The 23437-nt window shown below is 40.9% G+C and overlaps 2 long non-coding RNA genes across 3 annotated transcripts; one reads left to right on the top strand and one right to left on the bottom strand.

The window, feature by feature from the left end:
* Window positions 1-292: 292 nt before the first annotated feature.
* Window positions 293-3414, bottom strand: LOC139075798 (uncharacterized). Its single transcript, XR_011526603.1, has 3 exons — window positions 3344-3414; window positions 2623-2848; window positions 293-457 (listed from the first exon to the last, which is right to left on the bottom strand). It is a non-coding gene; the product is annotated as an uncharacterized lncRNA (long non-coding RNA).
* Window positions 3415-3499: 85 nt separating this feature from the next.
* LOC139075799 (uncharacterized) lies at window positions 3500-17534 on the top strand. 2 transcript variants are annotated; one of them, XR_011526604.1, is made up of 5 exons: window positions 3500-3617; window positions 13125-13173; window positions 14004-14054; window positions 16145-16242; window positions 17388-17534. It is a non-coding gene; the product is annotated as an uncharacterized lncRNA (long non-coding RNA). The 2 variants fall into 2 exon arrangements; XR_011526605.1 differs by lacking the exons at window positions 13125-13173; window positions 14004-14054; window positions 16145-16242; window positions 17388-17534 and adding exons at window positions 8417-8520; window positions 10034-10263.
* The last annotated feature ends 5903 nt before the right edge of the window (window positions 17535-23437 follow it).

Below are 23437 nucleotides of genomic sequence, written 5' to 3'. Positions count from 1 at the left end.
GGCTGATGGCTCATGTCACACTTTGGTATAGGAAGTGAAAATGCAATTACCTCCTCACACAATAAAAGCTTGGTTTTGGGGCTGCCTGGTGGCATAGTGGTTAAGTTTGCCTGCTCTGCTTTGGGACCTGGGGTTCACTGGTTCAAATCCTGGGCACAGACCTACACACTGCTCCTCAAGTCATGCTGCAGTGGCATCCCACATACAAAATAGAGGAAGATTGGCCCAGATGTTTGCTCAGGGCCAATCTTCCTCAGCAAAAAAAATAAATAAGTTAAAAAAATAAAACAAATCTTGGTTTCTTGCCTTTACTTTTTCTACTCTTTGGTGTTTAGTTTGTAGTCCCAACATCTAACAATATTCTTTAATGCTTGACAAGTTTTTATCTACTGGATGGCTTACCAGGTTGGTTATTCTAGTCTCTATTGAGGACCGGATGTCCTGTATTTTTTCTCATCTGAAAGATAAAATTTAGAGAAAGTATCATTTTCAAGTTAATTGTGTGCCTGTGGATCGGGAAAAGACAAAAGATGAGTTGACCAAATTCTAACAAAGTGGGAAATATTTGTATTTTGTTTTAATAACTATATAACTATGAGCCCCAGAGTCTGTGGGGACACTTGTTTTTATTCTCTGCTGCAGCAGATACTCAACAATAGCTTTGGAACAGTTTCTTTGTTCTGTGGCCAATGAGGTTTTCCTGCCCGTGGCAGATGGCAATTTATTTTTAAATTGTCCTGGACAGGGATGCTTTCTTTTTTTCTTGGCTATGGTGAAGATTTTAGGAAGGCAAGCCTCCACAGAATGTTAATTCTGGCAGGTTAGATTTTTCATGTAATCCTAATTGGAAGAAACGGGGATAATGACTGTAAGTGGACCGATAAATACGTCCCAAGCGGAAAGATCTGCTTGGAGTTGTTGCTAATGATGTCAAGGTCTCCAGCTTCTTTCATAGCTGATGACTGTTATAAATCCAGACTTCTCTCTCGTGCCTTATCTTGGTAGATATGCTTTGAAAACCCTTCTCCCTTTGCTACCACAAGGCCCCGAAACATTCTTGCATAACTGCTATTTTATATTTATGCTTCCTTGATGACTCTCCTGAGCCAGTCACAGCATCTGCTCCCACAGTTTGCAGGGCTTTAAAGCAAGAGCTCCTTCGGCTCTCTGTGATCTATGACACACACTCTTATCGACTGCATTTTAATCACGTTCTCGCCTTGCTTCTGAGTAGAAGTGTTTTCTGCATCGTGGCATTGACAGATAGAGGCTCTCATCAGCTGTGCTCATAAATTCCTGTGAGAATTAGTTTACAGTTATGAAATAATACATTGCATTTTCCTTACTCAGATTTGTTTCTATCAAAAGAGGAAGATTTGCTATTTGCTCAGGAAGGACTGAACTGGCTCTGTTCTTTGTTATAACACTGAATGACACTTTGGCGGTGCCTCTGGGTGTGTGTTTATTCATTTTCAGATAAGAAGACATTTATCTGCTATGTAGCTTAGGCCACATAAAAAAGTTTTAGAGAAAACAATTCTGTAGCTCCAAGCTGTGCTTTGAAATGATCATTCATTCTATGGGAATTTTATTTCTGAAATGACATTCATAACTCCATATTAAATGACTTCTTATGAAGTTATTACAGAGCACTGAAGAAAGAAATCAGAGAAAGAAATGACTTAAGTCTATGTATTTTCCCAAATCTATCACTGCTCCAAGGGCCATTGTATGGATTTGCTATGGGGTCTTAGATAATGAAGGAATGTTAGGATATTCATCTTAGAAATTATCTTAGGGTAGTGTTATAGACTGAATATTTGTGTCCCCCGCAAGTTCATATTTTGAAATCCTAACCCACAATGTGATTAGGAGGTGGGTCCTTTGGGAGGTAATTAGGTCATGAGTGTAGAGCCCTCATGAATGGGATCAGTGTCCTCATAAAAGGGGCGTCAGAGGGGCCGGCCGGTGGTGCAGTGGTTAAGTACGCATGTTCCGATTCGGCAGCCCGGCGTTCGTGGGTTCTGGTCTGGGGTTCGGACATGGCACCTCTTGGCAAGCCATGCTGTAGTAGGCGTCCCACATATAAAAAAGTAGAGGAAGATGGGCACGGATATTAGCTCAGAGCCAGTCTTCCTCAGCAAAAAGAGGAGGATTGGCAGCAGTTAGCTCAGGGCTAATCTTCCTCAAAAAAAAAAAAAGGGGGCGGGCACCTCAGAGAGCTCTCACTTGCCCTCTTTCTTCCATGTGAGGCTGTAACAGGAAGACAGCAGTCTGCAACCCAGAAGAGGGCTTTCACCAGAACCTGACCATGCTGGCACCCGGATCTCAAACTTCTGGCCTCCAGAACTGTGAGAAATCCATTTCTGTTGTCTATAAGCCATCCAGTCTATGGTACTTTGTCCCAGCAGCCTAAATGGACTGGGACTGGGTTCCCACAGAACAATAGTTAGAGAACTGTCAATACATTCAAAGAAAAAACTTGGTGTCGAGAAAACCTGGTCCAAGAGATTTATGAAGGAGGTTAAAAAACATAAAGTTTTCTTTATTGTAAGATTTCACATCCCCTTTAAAATGTTAATTGAGTATGGAGTCTCTGAGAGATAATTAAATTGTACTTACCACGGTTATTCGACCACAAATCAACTTTTTTTCAGCATTTCATTTTGTGGGGCTCATGTTTAGTCATGTTTAGTCCAGTGTGGCTCCTTCATGCTTCAGTAGAAGAAAATGGGACCCAGGAGAGGGAACTGACAAGTCCAGGACCACCCAGGTGGTGAAGTGCTTGACTCAAGGCTGGAACCAGGCTTCACATCTGTGTTCTTTCCATGATTCCACATTGGCTTTCCTATGTGAAGAATACTTTTATAGTAGGTCCTGTATAATTCTTTTTCATGACATGCTTTTTGCAATATATATATATATCTTTTTTCTTTGAGGAAGATTAGCCCTGAGCTAGTTGATGCCAATCCTCCTCTTTTTGCTGAGGAAGACGGGCCCTGAGCTAACATCCATGCCCATCTTCCTCTGCTTTATATGTGGGATGCCTGGCACAGCATGGCTTGACAAGCGGTTCTATGTCTGCACCTGGGATCCGAACTGGCGAACCCTGGGTTGCCAAAGTGGAACACGCACACTTAACCTCTGCACCACCGGCCCGGTCCCCCAAATATGTACTTTTAAAAATAAACTTTAATTTTTATAGCAGTTTTAGGTTTATAGCAAAATTGAGCAAACAATACAGAGGTTTCCCATATATTCCCTGCCCTCACAGATACATAACCTCCCCCATTATCAATATTTCCCACCAAAGTGGTACATTTGTTACAATGGGTGAACCTACATGAACACATCATTATCACACAAAACCTGTTGTTTACACTAGGATTCATTCTTGGTGTTGTTCATTCTGTGGGTTTTGATAAATGTATAATGACATGTATCTACCATTATGACATCATACAGAGTAGTTTCACTGCCCTCAAAATCCTCTGTGTTCAGGGCTGGCCCGGTGGCGCAGCAGTTAAGTTGGCACGTTCCGCTTCTCGGCGGCCTGGGGTTTGCCGGCCTGGATCCCGGGTGCAGACATGGCACCACTTGGCAAAAGCCATGCTGTGGTAGGTGTCCCACATATAAAATAGAGGAAGATGGGCACAGATGTTAGCTCAGGGCCAGGCTTCCTCAGCAAAAAGAGGAGGATTGGCAGTAGTTAGCTCAGGGCTACTCTTCCTCAAAAAAAAAAAAAAAAAAATCCTCTGTGTTCCTCCTAGTCATCTTTTCCTTCCCTCTAACCTGGCAACCACTGGTCCTTTACTATGTCCATAGTTTTGCCTTTTCCAGAACATCATATAGTTGGAATCATACAGTATGTTGTAGGGCAGGAAAAACTTAACTATTTTCCTTCTCCCCTCCTAGGTTCTCCAGTTAGGAACTATAAATTAGACTGACAAAAGACAAATTGGCAAGAGAAAAGCAAACAGAAGTTTATTAACGCATGCATTGTGCATTCACACGGGAGCACTCAGAGATGAGAAACTCAAAGTGGTGGTTAGAACTTGGGCTTATATGGGATCTTAACAAAAGAACAATAAATTTTTAGAAAAATGACAAGACAAAGGAAAAGGACTTTGAGTTTCTAGGATGGCGAATTGTGGGAAGGCAAATATATGGGGAAATTAATGGAAGATAAAGGCTAGTTTTAGCAAAGTTTGTTATGTAGATTCCTCTGGTGCTGTCTACAGTTGTCTCTGGTGATTAACTTCTGTCCTCACTGGTTAAGAGGGGAGGAGGGGACGTTTTTACAAATTTATGCCCTGTCTTTAAGCAAATAAGGGAAGGGCAGAGATTCTTTTCTTGTATCTGCTTCTTTTTAATTTTCTTTAGCCCAGAATAATTCTTAGGCCAAAGTGGCATATTTTGGGATGGCATATTCCGCTACCCTTCATAGCCTTTTCAGATTGGCTTCCTTCACTTAATAATATGCATTTAATTTTTCTCCATATCTTTTCATGGCTTGATAGCTCATTTCTTTTTAGCACTGAATAATATTCCATTATCTGGGTATACCACAGTTTATTTATCTGTTCACCTACTGAAGGACACCTTGGTTGCTTCCAATATTTGGCATTTACAAATAAAACTGCTAGAAACATTTGTGTGCAGGTTTTTGTGTGGACATAAATTTACAGCTCATTTGAGTAAATATCAAGGAGTGCAATTGGTGGATTATATGCCAAGACTATGTTTAGTTTTGTGAGAAACTGCCAAATTGTCTTCCAAAGTGGCTGTACCATTTTGCATTTCCACCAGTAATTAATGAGGGTTGCTGTTGCTCCACATCCTGGGCAGCATTTGGTGTTTTCTGCGTTCTGGATTTTTCTAGGTGTGTAGTCCCTATACAGCTTTTAAAACTTATTTTTTCTACTATAGTTTTAACACAAATAAAACTAAAAGGCTTTTAAGGAAAATCAACCTATTGGATTCACTCCTTTCCAATCCCCAGTCCTGTTTCCCAGAGACAAATACTTTGAACTCTTTTGCCTGTTTCTTTTGGTGTCTGCCTCCATATTTTAAAATAACCCTGCAATGTCTTAATTTATTAATTCTATACTTATCGATTCATTTCCTGTTATGAAGGACGAAGATTTAACACTTTGAAACCATACTTTTCCTCAGCCTAATTTCATTGCTCACTTTTCCTATTTGTGTTTATGTTTTGCTTGTCTTGAAGTTAGTGATTTCATAGCTTTTTATTTGCATTGTTTTTTATGTACATATAAATATATTAAAATATTTATAAAAATGTAATTATATACATATGAATAATATACACAAATATACATATGAATAAGCAGAGAGAGAGAAAAAGAGGGAGAGAGTGAGACAGGGAGGGAGGGACAGAGAGAGAGGGAGAACTTTTCAATGTAATTTTGCACTTGGACAAGCTCTTCAGATAATTTACCAGGTTCTCTGGTTCTCTGGAGACCTTCCTTGAGCCCACAGATTTCCTGTCCATGTCTCTAGGCCTGTTAGTCATCCTCTGGAGTTATTCATTGTTACCCTTCGAGATTCCTATTACATGGATACAAAGTCTCTGTGTTTCCTGATTTATTTACTTATTTTGATGAAGAACATTCTACACTGTGTGTAACAAATATAAATTTAATCTTGTACTTGATTAGTACTTTGACTAAGTATAGAAATCGAGGTTGAAGGTAATTTCCCCTCAGAATTTTAAAAACATTGCTTTCAGATTGCATTGTTGTTTTTGAGAAGTCTAATTTAGTCATTCTAGTTTCCTTTTGTAAGTGACCTTTTATATATGTTTTTTCTTTCTTAAAGCTTTTATAATCTGTTTAACCTTGGTGTTCTGCAATTTCACAATGGCATGCCTTGATTATGCGTCTTTTCTCATTCTCTGTTCTGGCTCTCGGGTAGTCTTTTCCAGTCTCTGGATTCATGTTCTCCACGAGTGACAGTCCTCTCATCTGTTTTTATTTTTTAAAAATTGTGAAAAAATACACAAAACATAAAATTTACCATCTTAACCATTTTTAAGTGTACAATTCAGGCCTTCAACTGATTGGATGAGGCCCACCCACATTATGGAGGATAATCTGCTTTGCTCAGAGTCTACTGATCTAAATGGTTAATCTCATGTAAAAAATACCTTCACAGCAACATCTACACAGATGTTTGATCAAACATCTGAGTACCACAGCCTAGCCAAGTTGACATATAAAATTAATCATTATTTTCATATAAGTAAAATCATACAATATTTATTGTTTTATGACTGGCAGATTTCACTTAGCATAATGTTGTCAAGGTTCTTCCACGTTGCAGTGTATGTCATAATGTCCTCCCTTTTTAAGGCTTAACAATATTCTGGTGTATGCATATACTATATTTCGTTTATCCATTCATCTGTTGATGGGCCCTTATGTTGCTTACACCTTTTGGCTATTGTGAATGATGCTGCCATGAACCTGGATGTACAAATATCTGTTCAAGTCCCCACTTTTCAGTTCTTTTGGGGTATCTACCCAGAAGAGGAGTTGCTGGATCATATGGCTCTCACTTGTTTTTAACTTTGAAATCCTACTAGTTGGATGTTAGATTTCTCAGGTCGATCCTCTCATTTTCTTATCTTTTTCCTCCTTCCATTTGCCTTTCCTTTTTATTCTACTTTTCAGAAGTTTTCCTTTTCCCTGGCTTTCAGTTCTTCTCTCCTTCTAATCCTTTTCTTCCTCTTTCTTTATTTCCTGCCTTCTCTCCCTCCTTCCCTCCATTTCTTTCTTGGATTTCAGCTGTGTCTCTTATTTTGAACAAGCGCTGCTTTGAGTTAAATCATGACGCAATTTTATTTTTGTCTACCACTCTCTTTTTATTATTCTGTGGGGCCAGCTCTTTCTTTGCCCTTGAATGAAATTTAAAGCCGTTCCCATAACTTTTCTCATCATTTTCAGATAACCAAAGATGCTTTCCAGTCCCATGTCATAGTTAAGTGTTTAATCTTGATTTAAAGTTAAATCTTCTGTCTTTCTCCAGCCTCAGCTGCTGCAGATGCGAAGTCTGAAATCAGTAAAGGGAGAATATAGTCTGCTGCTTTTCTCCTTGATACCTGGCACTTTCACTCCTTCTCATCCATCATTCTAATCACAGTTTTTGACCTTCATCCCCACCTCCTGTGAAGGGATAGAAGGAGAAGGAAACAGAGACCTGTCTTTGATGACAATAGGGTCAGAGGGTGTGGTTTCTTGTAGGTAACACTTTTTTATATGAGTTTATGAGAAAATAAGGTCATTATTTCTTAAAAATAAGTAGTTTATGTATTTAACTACCTCATTAACAGATATAAAATGTTCGTATTTAATACGATCATAATACAACATTTCAATTATGTTGAAGCATCTTCTGAGAACCCTTCTGCATATCTCCACAGCCCCACCTGTCTCCCTCAGGGTTGGCGTCCTCCACGTCCTCCACCACACCTTGTGTCTGCTTCTGTTTGACTCATATCAGACTATATTGGAATCATCTGTTTGCTTACCTGTTTGCCTCCTAGACAATAAGCACTTTGAGGGAACTTATTATCTCTCCAGTGTCTGGATTATAGTATTATTAAACAAATTTCCATTGAACTGAACAGACAGAATTCAAAGTATAAAAAGTCAACGATTCAGCAAAAGAATCTCCACAAATGAGTGCTGATTCCAGAAGAGAGGCTGTTTGTCTGTTTGTCCTCCCCTGATTATGACCTCTGGTCCCGTCCTTTCCTCCTGCTTCAAGTGAGTAGGGGATGGGGCTGACAATTCTTTTCTACTGTCAGTGCAGGGCTACCTCCACCCTGTAGGCATCAGACAACAGTGCCAAGAATATTTTCCTCCTAGTAAGGAAATTCTGATTGCAAGGATCATGCTGAGATACCTAGAGTTGCTGGAATCTGACCTCCCGATACCCAAGGAATTACCATATTGTGAAAAAAATCACTGCGCAAAAAAGATAATGAGATAGGCTTGTTTGTAAATATTTGGTTCACCTTTCTGAGAGACATATCTTTAAGCCATAAAAGTGTACAGCATGTTTTATGGGTTTTATCTTCCTTCCTAGCTCTGTAAAATCAGAGCTTTATTGGTGTGAGCCCTCTGTGTGAAATAAATGATAGATAAGCAGATGATCATTTTAGTTTGTGGTGGAGACAAAATGTGCTGGGCTTTATTGCACCTAATCCCCCACTGAAAGAAGAGCTTTAAAGTGCATTGTAGTTAATTCTCTTTGGCAGATATGAGCCGTAAACATGTTTTCATCTGCTTTCTTTCCTTATTAAATTAGAAATTTTCAGTGGTTATAGCTTTTACTTCTCTTATGGGGAACCTGGAAATAATTCTTTATATCTATCTTTCCTATTTTTCAGAGGCAATTGCAATCTTACCTGGAGTGACCTGGGATACAGTATTAATTAGTTTCAGCATATTACTACCATTGGTATAAATGGCATTTTGGGCTTAGAATCCAAAGGTGAGCCATCTTCACTATTGTCCAGTGATTCATGATCACCCCAACAAGAAAAGAGCCCTTCCATCTTGGTGCTGCTCCATCCCTCTGTCTGCACTTAGTAAATAAATTTCCTTCAACACAGGGGGCCTGTATAATATGGCCAGTTGTCACGCTCTTCAACCCTGCTGTCTCTGCAGATGTGACTGCCTAACTTTGACTAGTATAGGACAGAAAATTGATTTTACTTCTCATACAAAGTCTGACAGATAGTTTTTGGCTTTGTGGAGCACGGAGCCTAGAAGATGATTGAGGCCACCTCTAGGCAGTACAAAACGGTGCTACAATTGGTTAGAGATCATCCCCAAGTTCAGAGGCAGGATCCCAGTCACAGCTCACGTTATTAGATTACCTAAGTGTAGGGGGAAGGGAGTTGGAGATGACCCCTGAGTTCATGACTTTGGGGACAGGTAACACTCCACAGGAGCACGATGAGTCCGCAGTGTCCCCATAGGAATGGGCTTCCGTTTTATGGACAGGTAGCCTCATTTCTCCCTTCTGAACTTCTCTAAGCCTTCTCCACTTTCCCAGTCAAAGGCACTGCATCAGAGTGAAAGAACTTACAGCCATGCCAAGAAACCTTATGTCAAAAATGCTGTAGAGGAAAAGAAGCTCACAGACAGTAGGATATCTTACGGCAGGAGCCTCCCCTCCACCCCAAACGACTTAATGCAGTGGGCAGTCCAGTGAACACGAGTACCAAAGGTCTAGCCCTGGCTTGTAGGCCTTTGCCGCCTAACAGAGAGAGAAGGGTGTGGGGGTGGGGAGGAGATGCTCTGGAAAAACAGGAGAATTAATTTAAAGCTACTATCTTTCTTCACTTTTCATTCTGATTTCTTAGGGAAGCACAGGTCATCTATTGAACATCTCTCTGACAGAGAAATCCAAAGCAGATTTGACCTGTCTCTTCTAGTTTCATAAACTTTTGTTGGTAAACAGACAAACCTAGTTAACTTGCTGGCTTGTGAATGCATCTTTCATCATTTTATGCTTCGGCGAATAGCTCGTACGTTTCCATTTTCTTCCTAGTCTCTATGCTTCTGCTCATTTTTTCTCCTTTTCCTAGAATGTCCTCTCTCCCCTGCCTGCTCTTCAAGCCACTCCTTCCTGGGTCCACCCAATCTGCCGCATCTCTGCTAGCACCTTAAAACTTAGCTCAGGGATTGCCTACCAGGGTCTCTTCCTTATTTCACACTGTGGCAGAGGTTGATTGCTTCCAGGTATCCTCCCTTCTTTCTACTGAACAATACTCTGATTTTTTTAGCATCGAGGGTGGCTGGGCCTCTTCCTGGACTCAGGGGTTGAATCTTGACTGGTTTAAGACAATAGCAATAATTCTATTCCTCTTACCAGCTACTGTTTTAGGAATAATCAAATCATGCAATTCTGATAACACATGAGGGAGTCTTCTGGGAGCTTTTGGGAAAGTGGATCTCACTCTTAAAAAGGGAGCCAAAAGAGATATTCTCTCTTCTAGTCTGTGAAGGTTGCTGGTGAGGAAGTGACATGTGGAGCTGTGGCAGCCACACTCTGATTATGAGGGGACAAGCCTAAGGGCAAAGGCCAATAGTCTGAGAATGGAAGAACAGAAAGATGGAAACAATTGGAATCCTGAAGATGCTACTGAATTGCTGACCTAAATACCCTGGCACTGCTCTTCTTCCAGCCTCCTTGATATGTGAGATAATAAATTCCCTTATTGCTGAATGAAGCTTAAATTGAGTTTTCTGTTATTTGTGGCTGAAATCGTCCTTACTGAGACCCACCATACCCCTCATTTATACTTCCTCTAGAATCCCATGCTTTCTTCTATCACGCTTTCATTTTTTAAAATAGCTTTATTGATGTATAATTTACATACCATAAAGGTCACCCATTTAAAGTACGCAATTCAATGGTCTTTAACATATTTACTGAGTTGCATAACTATTGCCACTATCTAATTTTAGAATATATTATCACCCCCCCCCCCCAAAAGAAACTCTGTGCCTCATTAGCAGTCTCACCCTGAATCCACTAGCTCTAGGCAACAGTAATCTATTTTCTGCTTCCGTGGTGGTTTTACCTATTCTGGACATCTCATATAACTGGAATCAAACGATATATCTTTTGTGACTGTCATCTTTCACTTAGCGTAATGTTTCACTTAGCATAATGTTCATCCATGTTGTAGCATGTCTTAGTTCTTTATTTACCACATTTTTTTAAAATGCATTCATCAGCTGATGAAAATTTGAGTTGTTTCTACTTTTTGGTGATTATGAATAATGCTGTCAAGCACATTTGTGAACAAAGTTCTGTGTGGACATGTGTTTTCATTTCTCTTGGGTATATAACTAGGAGTAGAATCACTGGGTAGGGGCTGGGCCGGTGGTGCAGTGATTAAGTTTGCACGTTCTGCTTGGGCAGCCCAGGGTCCACCCGTTCAGATCCCGGGTGCGGATATGGCACCGCTTGGCAAGCCATGCTGTGGTAATTGTCCCACATATAAAGTAGAGGAAGATGAGCACAGATGTTAGCTCAGGGCCAGTCTTCCTCAGCAAAAAGAGGAGGATTGGTGGCAGATGTTACCTCAGGGCTAATCTTCCTCAAAAAATAAATAAATAAATAAATAAATCTTTAAAAAAAAAGAATCGCTGGGTTGTGTGTAACTTTATGTTTAACATTTTGAGGAACTGTCAATCTGTTTTCCAAAGTGGGGGCACCATTTTACAATCCCTGCAGCAGTGTAGGAGGATTCCAATTTCTCTACATCTTGATCAACACTTGTTATTGTCTGTTTTTTAAAATTTTAGCTATGCTAGTGGGTGTGAGTGGTACCTGATATGATCTTGATTTGTATTTCCCTGATGGCTAATGATGCTGAGCATCTTTTCTATCACATTGTTTTAATTACCTGTTTCTGTGCCAGTCATCAATGCTTACTGTGTGCCAGGTACAGAAGTACAAGTACATTAATGGACCTGAATCAAACTTATCTGTAAATTGGGAATATAATACTCATCTTCTAGAGTTATTAGAAGGACCAAACAATGGTTCACAGCTTGGACGTTAGAGTAAGTCAGCTAAGATTCTAGTCCAGGTTCTGTCTCTTACTATTTGTAACATCATGCATTGCTTAATGTTTCTTCATCTGCAAAAGGAGGAAAAGGTTATCTATCCCTCCATACTGTTGTGAGGAGTAAATGAGAAAATGCAAGAACATTTTGAGCACAGTGCCTCACACATAATCACTGAGAGAGGCAGCTCTTCCTTAATGGTTGCCAGTTTCTGTATAGACTGTGCAGTGGTCCACCTGGGTGCCTTTTCCTGGGGCTGCCCATCCTCCTGCCCCATGAAGGTTGGCTGCTTAGAGCTCACTGCTGCCCCCTTTCTCCAGAGCATTGCCCTGGCCGAGTATTGCTCTGCGACTTAGCCCTGCATTCCACCCCTGAGGGGACAGCAGAAAAGCCAAGGGCTGACTGATCCTTCACACAAAAGACTGGCCCCTGGCCTCAAAGCAGACCATACTTGGGTGTGATTTCTGCTCCAGAGCTCTCTCCCCACAGATCAGGCCAAGTCAGTCTTTGCCCAAGACCACATCCTTGCTTGCTCTTTCCCTTTCCTTTCTAGCTTCCCTCCCAGCCCTGTATGCTTTTTCTGAGGGCATTCTTTCAACGAATCACAAGCACCCAAAACCCAGTCTCAGATCCCACCTCTCAGGAACCTGCCCAAGACACTGCCCTTACCTCCCACCCCAACATCCCCCTCCTCCAGCACCCTCCTTCCCTCAGCATCACCCCCTCTTCCTTTACTGCCCCCATGTCATGACCTCACCACCTTCTGCAAAGAGAAGGAGAGAGGCAAGTTATGAAAGTGTGAAGGAGATAGAACTAACAAAAGAAAAAGAAGCAGGAACTGTGGAGAAGAAAACAAGGGCTGAAGAGTTTAGAAATGTAGCCAGACACAGAGGGAGTATGAGTAAAATAAATTCAACAACAACAAAATCTATGGCCCTGGTGTGACAGGAAAAAATTCTTATTTACAGCCCTCTCACAAACTCCTTTCTAAGAAGGATGTATCCTAAAAATGGATTTTTGTTTTAAGAGGTTGGCTGATGCATGTGAAGATAAGAAGCAGATGGGAGATAAATTACTCTGCATAAAATAGGAAGACCAGGGTGGCAGGGAGGCTGGAGGGTGGAGAGGGGACGGTAGAGGGGAAAAAAGATATGGTTGGTCACCAGTGGGATTAAAATAGAGATCTTTAAAGGTGATTTTTATTTTAATGAAGTGTTTTACCTTATGATATTCAGTGTAAACCCACCTTACAATTTTCCCCAAGAAATCATTAATAGATATCTGTTTCTCACTAATATGATGGGGGGATGGGGGCGGGCAGGGTTGATCTATTTTTGGAACAGTGAGTCCTGATTCAGAAGCAGATGTAAGAGCCAGAAGAGGGACTGCCCCCAGGGAGCCAGTCTCCTGGGGTCACAGTGGTATACCTTTCCTGCTTCTAAAGGACAATTCTGAGTAAAAGAAAAGATGAAACGGGAGCTTGTGCATATGTGTTTCTTTTTTTAACAGAAATTATTCACTGAAATAGAGCCAAGGAGAGGAGGATGAAGACACAGAGGCAAGTGGCAATGCAGTGAAAATCCCTAAGCAAATCGTTCCATGTTTCACTGTGCTTCTCTAGGAAGCCTGAGAATTTCCTGTGAATGAAGGCTCTGGTGTTATTCCATGACTTATGTCTATTTCTGGGATCTTTTGTGATTTCAGTGGCTTGTAAGTCATTTTAAAATTTTCGTTTTCACCATGATTTCTAAAGTCTTATTGTATACCAGCATGAGGTGTCTGTCCTCTTGAAGCTGGCTACCTGAGAGTTACTGTAAATTCTCAATGAGATTACCTCTTGACCTTGTTATGAAAAGAAGCTAATCTTGTCAATTTGCTGTTTGCCTGTTTAACCTGAGGGGTCGCTCAAAGGTCACAAGGATTTATGAGCTTGTTTTACAGAACAAAGAGAAAGCTTTCAAGGATTACCAGACCCCAGCTGCTGTTGATGCCTAGAAGTCAGATTGTCCAGGGGTTTATCGGAAGTGAAAGAATCACGGATTACCCCTTTATTTCTCTGACACTCCTCCTGCCACTCCCCTTGGCTCTATAAAACTCCCTGCCTTTTCTTGTTAAAGTGGATTTGAGAGAATCCTCTCCTGATTTCTCCTCTTGGCCAATTGGAATAAACCTATCTCCATCTCTAAGCACCAATGTCTCCCTCAGTGTTTGGTTTACTATGCATCAGGCACATGAATTTGAGATTAAGAGGGTGGGTATCACTCATAGTCTCTGGATAAGCCCTGCAGCCCCAGGAAGCAATGGGGTGAGTGGCCTGAAGACTAGGTCTGATTCTCTTAGAAAGCTCTCCTGCAGCCCCGTTTAGTGTCATTTGCTTCTATCTTATAGGTAAGAACTGGGTCACTCAGCCAGCCCTGGCTTCAAGGGGAGTATGAGAAGGTGAGTATTTTAGCTGTTCAGTCCTTTGGTAGAGGACACAGGAGAGAAGCGAGATGTGAATGGCCTTTGGGTGGCCGATCCATTCCATCTGCCAGAAAATGATACAGAAGGTCATCAGGAAAGTGAATAAATATGTGATAACTGACTTAACCTAGCAAAGAACCCGTAGCCTAGGGGCCCTCAGAGAGGATCACCACTGTCAAGAGTTAGAATTCCCACGCAAAGAAGGTTGAAGTCTCACAATTTAGAGAAACCAGGTTCTATATAGGTGGGGATGTGGGAAAAAGCCTAAGAGCAGGCACTGTTGGAAATATGTATAGTGAGCACTCAAACTGCCAAGGTTCCTCCCAACCCCCTACACAAAGGGAATGGTTTAGTCTCTAGAGACATTCTGTGAGACACAGTGTGGAGACCATGTGAAGCCTGCATTCTGAGTCATGGCACGCTCATCCCCTCCCCCGACCCTTGGCCTCAGAATACTGGAACTGGGTGGATTCACCCGAGAAAGGAAATGGAAGGATTCTTCCCAGGAAATTAAGAGCCCCCGAGGAAAGGCTCATAGATACTGACATCTGGCTTTTAATCTTGCTGTTGCCTCTACCTCTGGGCAAAATCTCTGAGTCACTCCTCTAAAACTGGGGTGAGGACAGTTGTCTCCTCTCAGAGTGAGGCCCCGGCTTTATGAGTTGTGCACAGGGTGGGCAGCAGCCTAATCTTCTTGGTTTGCCTCTCCTGACAGGCAACTGCAGTCCTCTGAGTGGGTGAGGGTGATGGGGTCCCAGTATTCTTGGCCTGCTGTGCTTGGGGTAGAGCTTTCACCCTATGAGTGGGGACTGAGGGGAGGAAGGTAACCCTTAACCTCTCGGCTGCACTCACCTAGAATTCAGCCTCTGCTACAGGGAGCTGGGGTTTGGGAGTAAGCAATGCTGGCAGCATGCCCCTTCTGTGGGGACACCACAGCCTCTGTCTGGGGAGACAGGGAGCCCTAAGTTCTTGGCCACACTCACCCAGATTGGAACTTTCCTCATGCTGAGCTGGGGCACGAAGGAGGGAGTGGATCATGGCTCAAGTGCCATAGACACCATTCTCATGAAGATTCAATAGATTTTTGAATAAATGTTTCTTCATTTGCTGTATACCCTTAGGGCAATTTTAGAGTCTTCAAATGGTTGTATTTTTGTAATTTTCACCAATTATGTTTGTTTTGCTAGAGAGTAGTTCTGCCAAGCTCCTCATGCCACTGTTCTATGTTGGAGAGACTGACTCAGAGTATCTACAACAGTACACATGTTGTGGAAGAGATATGATAGAGGCAGTTTATTTTTACGGGGAAGACATAGAACTCTGAACCTGAGTTCCTTCACCTTCCTCCAGGCTTAGAAGTCATTGCGCAGTTGGTAGAGATGCGTTACAATTCAACTACATACTTAAAAGTTTTGGACCCAATTCCAGTGTGTGGAGGGTGTGGGCTTGGCCACCTCAAAATGTGTCTCTTTGGCTTCATTATTTTTAAGAACAAAAGACTCTGGAAGAAACTTTGATCTTCCCCCTAACTGCCTAAAAGAATTTAAGATAAAAGCCCTGGCCCCAGAACAGGCCATCACTGTAGATAACTCTGGGTATCCAAAGACTGTGAGGGTCCTTGCTAAGCCCATTCTTATCTACTAAACATTTGCTTTTCCATCTCCATGTGAATTGCCTTCCTCCCCTTTGAAGCCCCAAACCACTACCCCAACACCCTCCTTTGTCTTTAGCTGAAGATGGCATTTAAGGGACCAGCCTCTGCCATTTTGGTGAGTTGCTCAGTTTTCCTGAGTCTCTCCCATGTATACATATTATAAAGCTTTGTTTGATTTTCTCCTGTTATTCTGTCTCATGTCAATTTAATTTGTAGCCCAGCCAGAAGGACCCAGAAGGTAGAGGATTTGTCTTCCTCCCTTACAAGGGGGTTTTACTCCCATACCAGCAAGCAATGCTCAGGACATGAGCTGGGTGCCCTATAATTCAACTCAGTTCTGACACTCTCTACCAGATAGCATCAGATTCCCCAGGTGAAGGGCTCAGTCTCACACAACTGCCCTCCACTGCAGATACCAATCACAAGCCCACGTTGTTAGCTGTGCTTCTGACCAACCGGCTACAGATTAGAGGTTCCCACAACCCTCTCCTTGGACTTCAGACACCAGTTGTAAGTTGTTACCTGTACTTCTGACCAAGTGGCCTCTAAATCAGAGGTTCTCATGACTTCATCCTTGAGTTTGATTAATTTGCTAGAGAGGCTCACAGAACTCAAAGAAACATTTTACTTTTTAGATCACCTATTTATATTATGAAAGGATATAATTCAGGAACAGCCAGATGGAAGAGATGCATAGGGCAAGGTATGGGGAAGGGGCGTGGAGATTCTATACCCTTTCCAGATGCACCACTCTCCCCAATTCTTCACATGTTCACCAACATGAAGCTCTGTGAACCTGTCCTTTTGGGGTTTTACAGAGTCTTCATTACATAGTCATGATTGATTAAGTCATTAGCCATCTACTCTAATCACATGGTTGGGTCCCTTGGTAACTAGCCCCCCTCCTTAGGTGCTTCCCAAATATCATCTCATTAACATAACAAAAGACACATTTAAGTCCTCATCACAGGAAATTGCAAAGATTTTAGGAGCTCTGTGCTAGAAACAGGAAGGAAGACCAAATATATATTTCTTATTATAAATCACAGTATCACAATACTATGTAAGTGAATGTGGTGGCAACAAGATTTATTAATAATGTATGAGCATTCTCAGGCTTCTTTTACTAGCTAAAGGTAATTCTGTGTTTGCTCACACAGATTCTCCTCCCTCTTAATTTCTTAGGAGAGTTCTGTCTTTGTCAGCCTAATTTTAATATTACCTAGAATTGGGAAACCTGATAGAGAAGGGTAAGACCAGAAAGACTAGAGGAAGGGAAAAGACTTAGGTAGAGAGGCTAAGAGCTGGGCGGCAGTAGGAGGATGAAGATGTGGAGGGGGCAAACCTAGCTATCTGGGTGGAGAAAAAGTTGTGTGTTGAAGGGAGAGGATTAAAGAACTGGGAGCAAGAAGAAAAGAAAAGGGGTTTATGAAGTTTTGCTTTGAGTTACACATGAATTTCCTATCCTGTTCCTTGAGACATGCAAGAGAAGTTTGTAATACTGTTCTAATTTATAATATTGTTCTAATTATAGCTGATAGGCTATAATCTTCTATATGCAAATCCATTCAGAGACTGGTCCATATATAGCCCTTGTTCTTATTGCATTTTAATAAAAAATACTAAATATGTCTCTCTCCCTGCTTCCTTATTAGATTTCCTCCAGGGGTGCTGACTATGAAAGATGCTGATCTTTATATCAGACTCAGGAAAAATGGGAGAGTATCAAACCATGTCTTAAGAAAAGCATCTGATTGACCAGTGATTCTTTCTGTGATTAAAAAGATAGAAAGCTTACAAAACATATGTATTTTTATTTGATTTACATATTCAATTCCGTAGTTACGTAATGTGTGTTTCATTAACAGCTGTTAAAACCTAGGTTTTGAAATGCCATTCCAGCTAACAGAATTCTAACCAAAAGGATATGAAATGACATTCTACCCATACTCTTCAAAAGTATAAATGCCATTTAAGGAGTAAAGAGTTTCTCTTGGATTATTTCACTGGCTGAGGTAGGGGTTGGTGGGGAACGGGTAACAGCTGTGAAGAACTCTCATTTTACAACTCAGATAACTAGGATGGTGTTATTTCAACAAGATGTGAGTGTGGGACAAGAGCAGTTTAAGGAGGTAGGAGAGGTATTAGGAAGTGTTGGGCTAGCTATGCCTGTGGGACATCTAGGTGGACATTTAGTGGGCAGGTAAATATATAGATTTGGGCTTTGGGGATGCTTGAGAGGAGGATATTGATTTTGAAGTCAGTAACATCATGATAGTGATATCATATGAGGAAATAAATATGATGATCAAACGAGACAGTGAATTTGTGGTGGAGCAGTTACCTGGGCAGAAGACAGAGGGGCTGAAATGCTAGAGTGTGGAGAAAGGAAGAGGATCTGGCATCAGGGGCAGAAAAGCACTAACAGAGCAAAGTATTTCAGGCACTCTGGGAGGTGAGAATTTCTAGAGAGAAAATGGACAATAGTGTCTAATTCTGAAGCAAGGTTAAAAAACCAATACTAAAACAGAAAAGTATTGTGACCATTCAAACCTTTATTGAGTGTTGAATGAATGGATTTGGTGGCCAGGAGGTCATTATCTGTCTTTGTGAGTTACCAAACAGTGGAGGGGATGGAAGATTGCTGTAGGCTGAGATGTGACTTGGAGGCAAGGAAGCTGACAGACAGAATGTAATCTAGTGCTTCAAAAACTTTCAGGAAAAGGAAGGAAAAGCTAGACCATCAGTTCATCTACTAGAAAGCAAGCTCCAAGGGAACAGGGTTAATGTCTTTTTATTTTTTAATGAAAAATGAGTTCCCACACTCAATATGTCTGGCTTATTAAGTAAGGACTGAATAAACACTGCTAAAGGAAAGAAATGATGAGGGGTCAGGAAGTTGAGGGTACAAGCAAGAAAGTAGTTTGAATGATCTAATCTGTTCTGCTCCTTCTTTTCTCATTCCTCTAGACTCAAACCCTTGCTTGGTTCTACTATACTTAACAGACACCAACTGGTTGTCAGGCCTTTGGTTGTGGCCAGCCTGTGTCTATAACCATAAATGATGGTTTTTTGGGGGACTAGAATTGGCAACCCCAAGATGTGTCTCTTTGGCATGAGGATTATTTTGGGCTAGTTACTTTTAAAAACTGCAGACAGGAGAGAAACTCTGGAAAGTTGAATTTACTTACCCTTTGTTAAGAGACATTTATATTTGTAAAGGAAATCTCCATTTGTAAAGGTGTCTCCCTCTCTGTACCAGGAAGAAGGGGGGAATGACTTTATCTCTAGAAACTCTTATCAATGCAGAAGGCAAGGACTTAAATCTGCATAATAACCTTACTCTTATTTACTGTGCTTTTCTAGTAATCTCCCATAACTGACTCCCTCACCCCCAACATCCTCCTTTGTCTTTAGCTGAGGGTGGTATTTAAGGTGAGAGCTTCCGCCATTTTGGTGAGTTGCTCAGTTTTCTTGAGCCTCTTCCATGTATACATGTTATAAAGCTTTGTTTAATTTTCCCCTGTTATTCTGTCTCCTGTGAATTTAACTCATTGTCCAGCCAGAAGGACCCAGAGTGGGTAGAGGAAATGTCTTCCTACCCTACAGTTTACAAATCTTTCCAAGGCACATGTTGAGAGTACCATGAATTTACCCTCCCCATATGCAAATGGATCACTCTGAAGCCTGAGAGAAATGCTCAGTGAAATGGACACTTCCTGGTCCCTTCCCCCCTTTCCTGACCCTCACCGCAAAATAATCTCTCTGTAGCCCCATAAAATCCCACAGTCACTTCAACCATTAGTTCCACTGATTATCCACACTTGAATGAACAAATAGTTTCCTGTTTAAATTATGTTCAATTGGTCTTATCTTCAATGAGAGATTCTCAACTCAGACTGCATGTTAAAGTCATCTGGGGAGATTAAAAAAATACTGATGCCAAGGTTGTATCTAAGGCCAATTAAATAAAAACTTCTGGGCACTGGTATTATTTAAAGCTCCCTGAGAGATTCTAACGTGGAGTTAAGATTGAGAACCAATTTCCTAAACCTTTCTGTGGATGTAGTTCTTAATTATGCCTCCCAATAATGACCCTCTCTTTGAGCAGGTAAAACCAGCCATTAACCTTCATCTTATCCTTCACAAATGGAAATATGGCATCCCATATTCTGAATTTGAGGAAGTACCCTTCCTATATACCATGGAATTGCCCTTTTTGTGCTCCTAATGCCAGCCAAGTGGATTGAGCTGGCTACACTGAGTTATGTCAGTCAGGAGCTCATCTGGGTGGGGAGGATGAGTTTGCCTGTGTTATTGAGAGCAGAAGTGATGCTCTCTGAATGCAATTGTTATATTGGTCTCAAGTTGATAGACTGCTTAGAAGAAGCTGAGCCCTGGGAGAAGGTCTTCTTGCCTGAATAGGTCCTGGGCTCCCTGGATTTCTGCTGTTTTCTGGACATCCTTGCACTCTTCCACTTCTGTTCTAGGGCAATGCTATTCAAACTTTAAAATCATTTTTTTTTTTTCTTTTCAGAACAATCTTTTCAAATGAAATTCCATGCAGAAGCTGAATGTAGAGTTGGGTAAAAATGTAATTGCTCTAGTTGAGGCAGGATGTGAGAGTCTTCCCCTCCTGGCTGTTGGTGTCTCCTGATCTGCCCTGAGGCACTTCTTCTAATCCTAGGGTTTCCAGGAACACAGATTGAAAATCACCACTTAAGGGTGATAGCAGCAATATCAGGGACCAAAAAGCAAAAGATAACACTAGACAGTGTCATGAGTTGTTTTCCCAATAGAATGACAAGGCACCCTCACTGAATAGTCAAGGCTCTAGAAGCCAACACGATCAGTGAGAATGCTAAGTGTAGGTGAAGCATCAAAGAAAGGAGCCAAGTGCAAGAAAAATAGAAGAGAGTTACCGGAATAGTGAGAAGTTTGAAAAATCAGATCGTGGGAGAAATAGTTGAAAGAACTAGCAATGTATAGCCTGGGGAGAAAAAATGTGATAACTGTTCCAATATTTTTAGGACCGTCACATTACAATGCGGAATGAAGCGGTTCTGGGTGGCTGCAGAAAGTAGAACATGCACCACTGGGTGGGAGGAAGATTCAGGGGAAAGGCTTTTGGTTCAATTAAGAAGTAAGTTGCTAATATTATAATGAGCCACCTCAGGAGTTACCAAATTCCCAAGCCCTGGAGATGTTGAGCCATTGACTAGATGACAAAGTCATTTACTTACTCCCTCCATCCCTCTCTCCCTTCCTCACACACTTGACTTGAAGATTCATGTTAATTTAGGTAAAATGATAACTTGCATCAAATAAAAGTAAAATTTGAGTACCTACTATCTGCCACACGAGTGATTCCTAACTGCAGTGTTGACAAAGAGATGTATCACAATTAGCTGGGAAGTGTTACAAAAAATCAATTTCTATTAATAAATTAGTAAAACTCACAACTGGTTTGTTTTAAAATGAATGACAAATTAGAATGGATTCAATGTTGTACCTATACCACGATCACTTTCATTCTTCTGTATTCTGTGATGCATATTGAGTGGGAGAAAGAGATGTGGGTTATTAGCTAAAGTGTCTAAAATTAATTATAACCTAAATCATATCAAATTTAAGTTACAATCTAGAGTAAGTGACTGATACTGATCTACCATGAAAAAGAGTGGCACAATAAAATTAGCAAATCCTTGGGTGTTGCCTCTGGCACCATTTGTTTTCTTTCCCATAACAGTTTTGGTAAGAGCCCCATGGTAGTTTGTCCTTCATATGAATGTCGTCTGTTATAGGACACACCTTGGATGAGATCTGTAGGGTCCCTGCCTCTACCAGAGTGGAAGGAGTGGCAAAGTTGACAGAGAACTGGAATTGGACGCACCTCCTTGTGATGCTGGCACTGCCATTTTCTAGCTCTGCTCCCTCGGGCAGGTCCCTTACCTCCCAGAGCATCAGCGTCCTTAGCCCTGAAAAGGGGAGATTAACTTCCTTACGGGGTTATCTGGAGGTTGAGAGATAATGAAGGTACATCTTAAGTACATTTGTTGAAAAAAAAGTAGAGATTGAATAAATGATAGCTGTTACTATTATTAACAGCATCCGAATAGGGCTAGAGATAACATCGTATTTAATTGCTCGCAGAGTTCCTCTAGTAAGAATCAGAGCATGCTCATAGTTCTTTGCAAAAAGTAATTGCATAGAAAATGTCTATTTTTTTGAGCTATTTCATGAAGAGATGCTTTTTCTGAACTACATGGGTTTTTATTCTGTTCGTTTATTTTCTTGTGAGGCTTTACTATTTCAAAACAAAACCTACATTTGAATCTTAGATGTAATTATCAAGAAATTATCAGCAAGACACAGAGCTGCAGAAAACATTCTTTTTATTTTTTTCTTAGACATCAGTTCTAATCCTGGGCTATATGCTGAACAATGACTGGTTACATTGGGCCTTTTTGGTGAGCCTTGCAAATAATTAAAGGGCTTTGAAAAAATTTGACTATTTTTACATGTGCTAATTTTCCGTATTTCTATAAAATGTAACTGGCATGAGCAGACCTCACAAGACTGTAATTACAAAGTGGAAAATATGTTAATGTCCGTTGGACCACAGCTCTAAATTGCTGTCAATCCTCTTCTACCTCAGCAACAGGGCCAGGATGGGAGTGAGGCAAGAATGCCCTTTTAAAAATTAAAAATTTCAATAGTTGGAAATTATAACCCTATGTTTAGATGACACAGAGAATAAGCTAATATATTAACAGAGAAAGACGTATTTTGGGAACTCTACCAAGATTTATTTGAGAGCCACAGGCTGATCTGAGGATTGCAAAGCTTTTCTATTGCTAAACAATTTCAGAACCCATTCAGAGGGGGCTCTGCTGGTATCTGGTAATTATCTATCTGTCTGACTATCTATCTATTATTATTACCACTATTTATCTATTTATCTGTCATCTCCTTACCTGTCAGTGTTTCCTTTCTAATTCAATCTATGTGTCAGGCTACTATCTGAACTCAGATGTGCTGTTTAAAAAGAGATTTATTCAGAAACTCAGCCCATCTTACTAATGTAATATTAGAAATAAAATCTAAATCTTTCTCTTGCCTTTGGGGCATGTTAAAACTCATTCATTAAGGGGAAATTGGAGGCTATTTTGTTCAAGTATCATCTCTGTGAAAAGCCACCCTCTGGTGATAAAAGAATAAAAAGCTTTTGGAGCAAGTGTTCACATAGAACATCCTCACATGAATTCCTGGAATGGTTAGGGACACTTCTTCTTTGCACCCCATCAATAAGCTAAATGTGGTGGAGACAAAAATGTGAGGGCCTGTCACAAAGAACTGTCTATGGTCCATTGTGTGAGCGATTTATAAATAATAGATGATGTTTATAATGCTGCTGGCAGGTCAAAGACACTGGTAACCACAGCAGTGAAGAAGATGGCCTGGGGGACATGGTCATTACTCAGGATATGATTGCTTTGTTCTTTGATTTAATAATCCGTTTTGCAGAAAATCAGCCATGTTATACTACCCTAGAGATTCTGCCCTGTATATATCAAAACTGACTTTATGAGACAGATGCAGATGATGAAAAATTAGTGGTAATTAGAAACTTCTTCAGTAGAGTGAGGTTCTGTGATTAGGGCTCATATACTCCTATATTCCTTAGACTTGTATCTATAGGTAC

This window comes from Equus przewalskii, chromosome 14 (genome assembly GCF_037783145.1).
Source record: "Equus przewalskii isolate Varuska chromosome 14, EquPr2, whole genome shotgun sequence".
In the NCBI taxonomy this organism is placed as follows: domain Eukaryota; kingdom Metazoa; phylum Chordata; class Mammalia; order Perissodactyla; family Equidae; genus Equus; species Equus przewalskii.
This window is presented reverse-complemented; position numbering and strand designations above follow the sequence as displayed.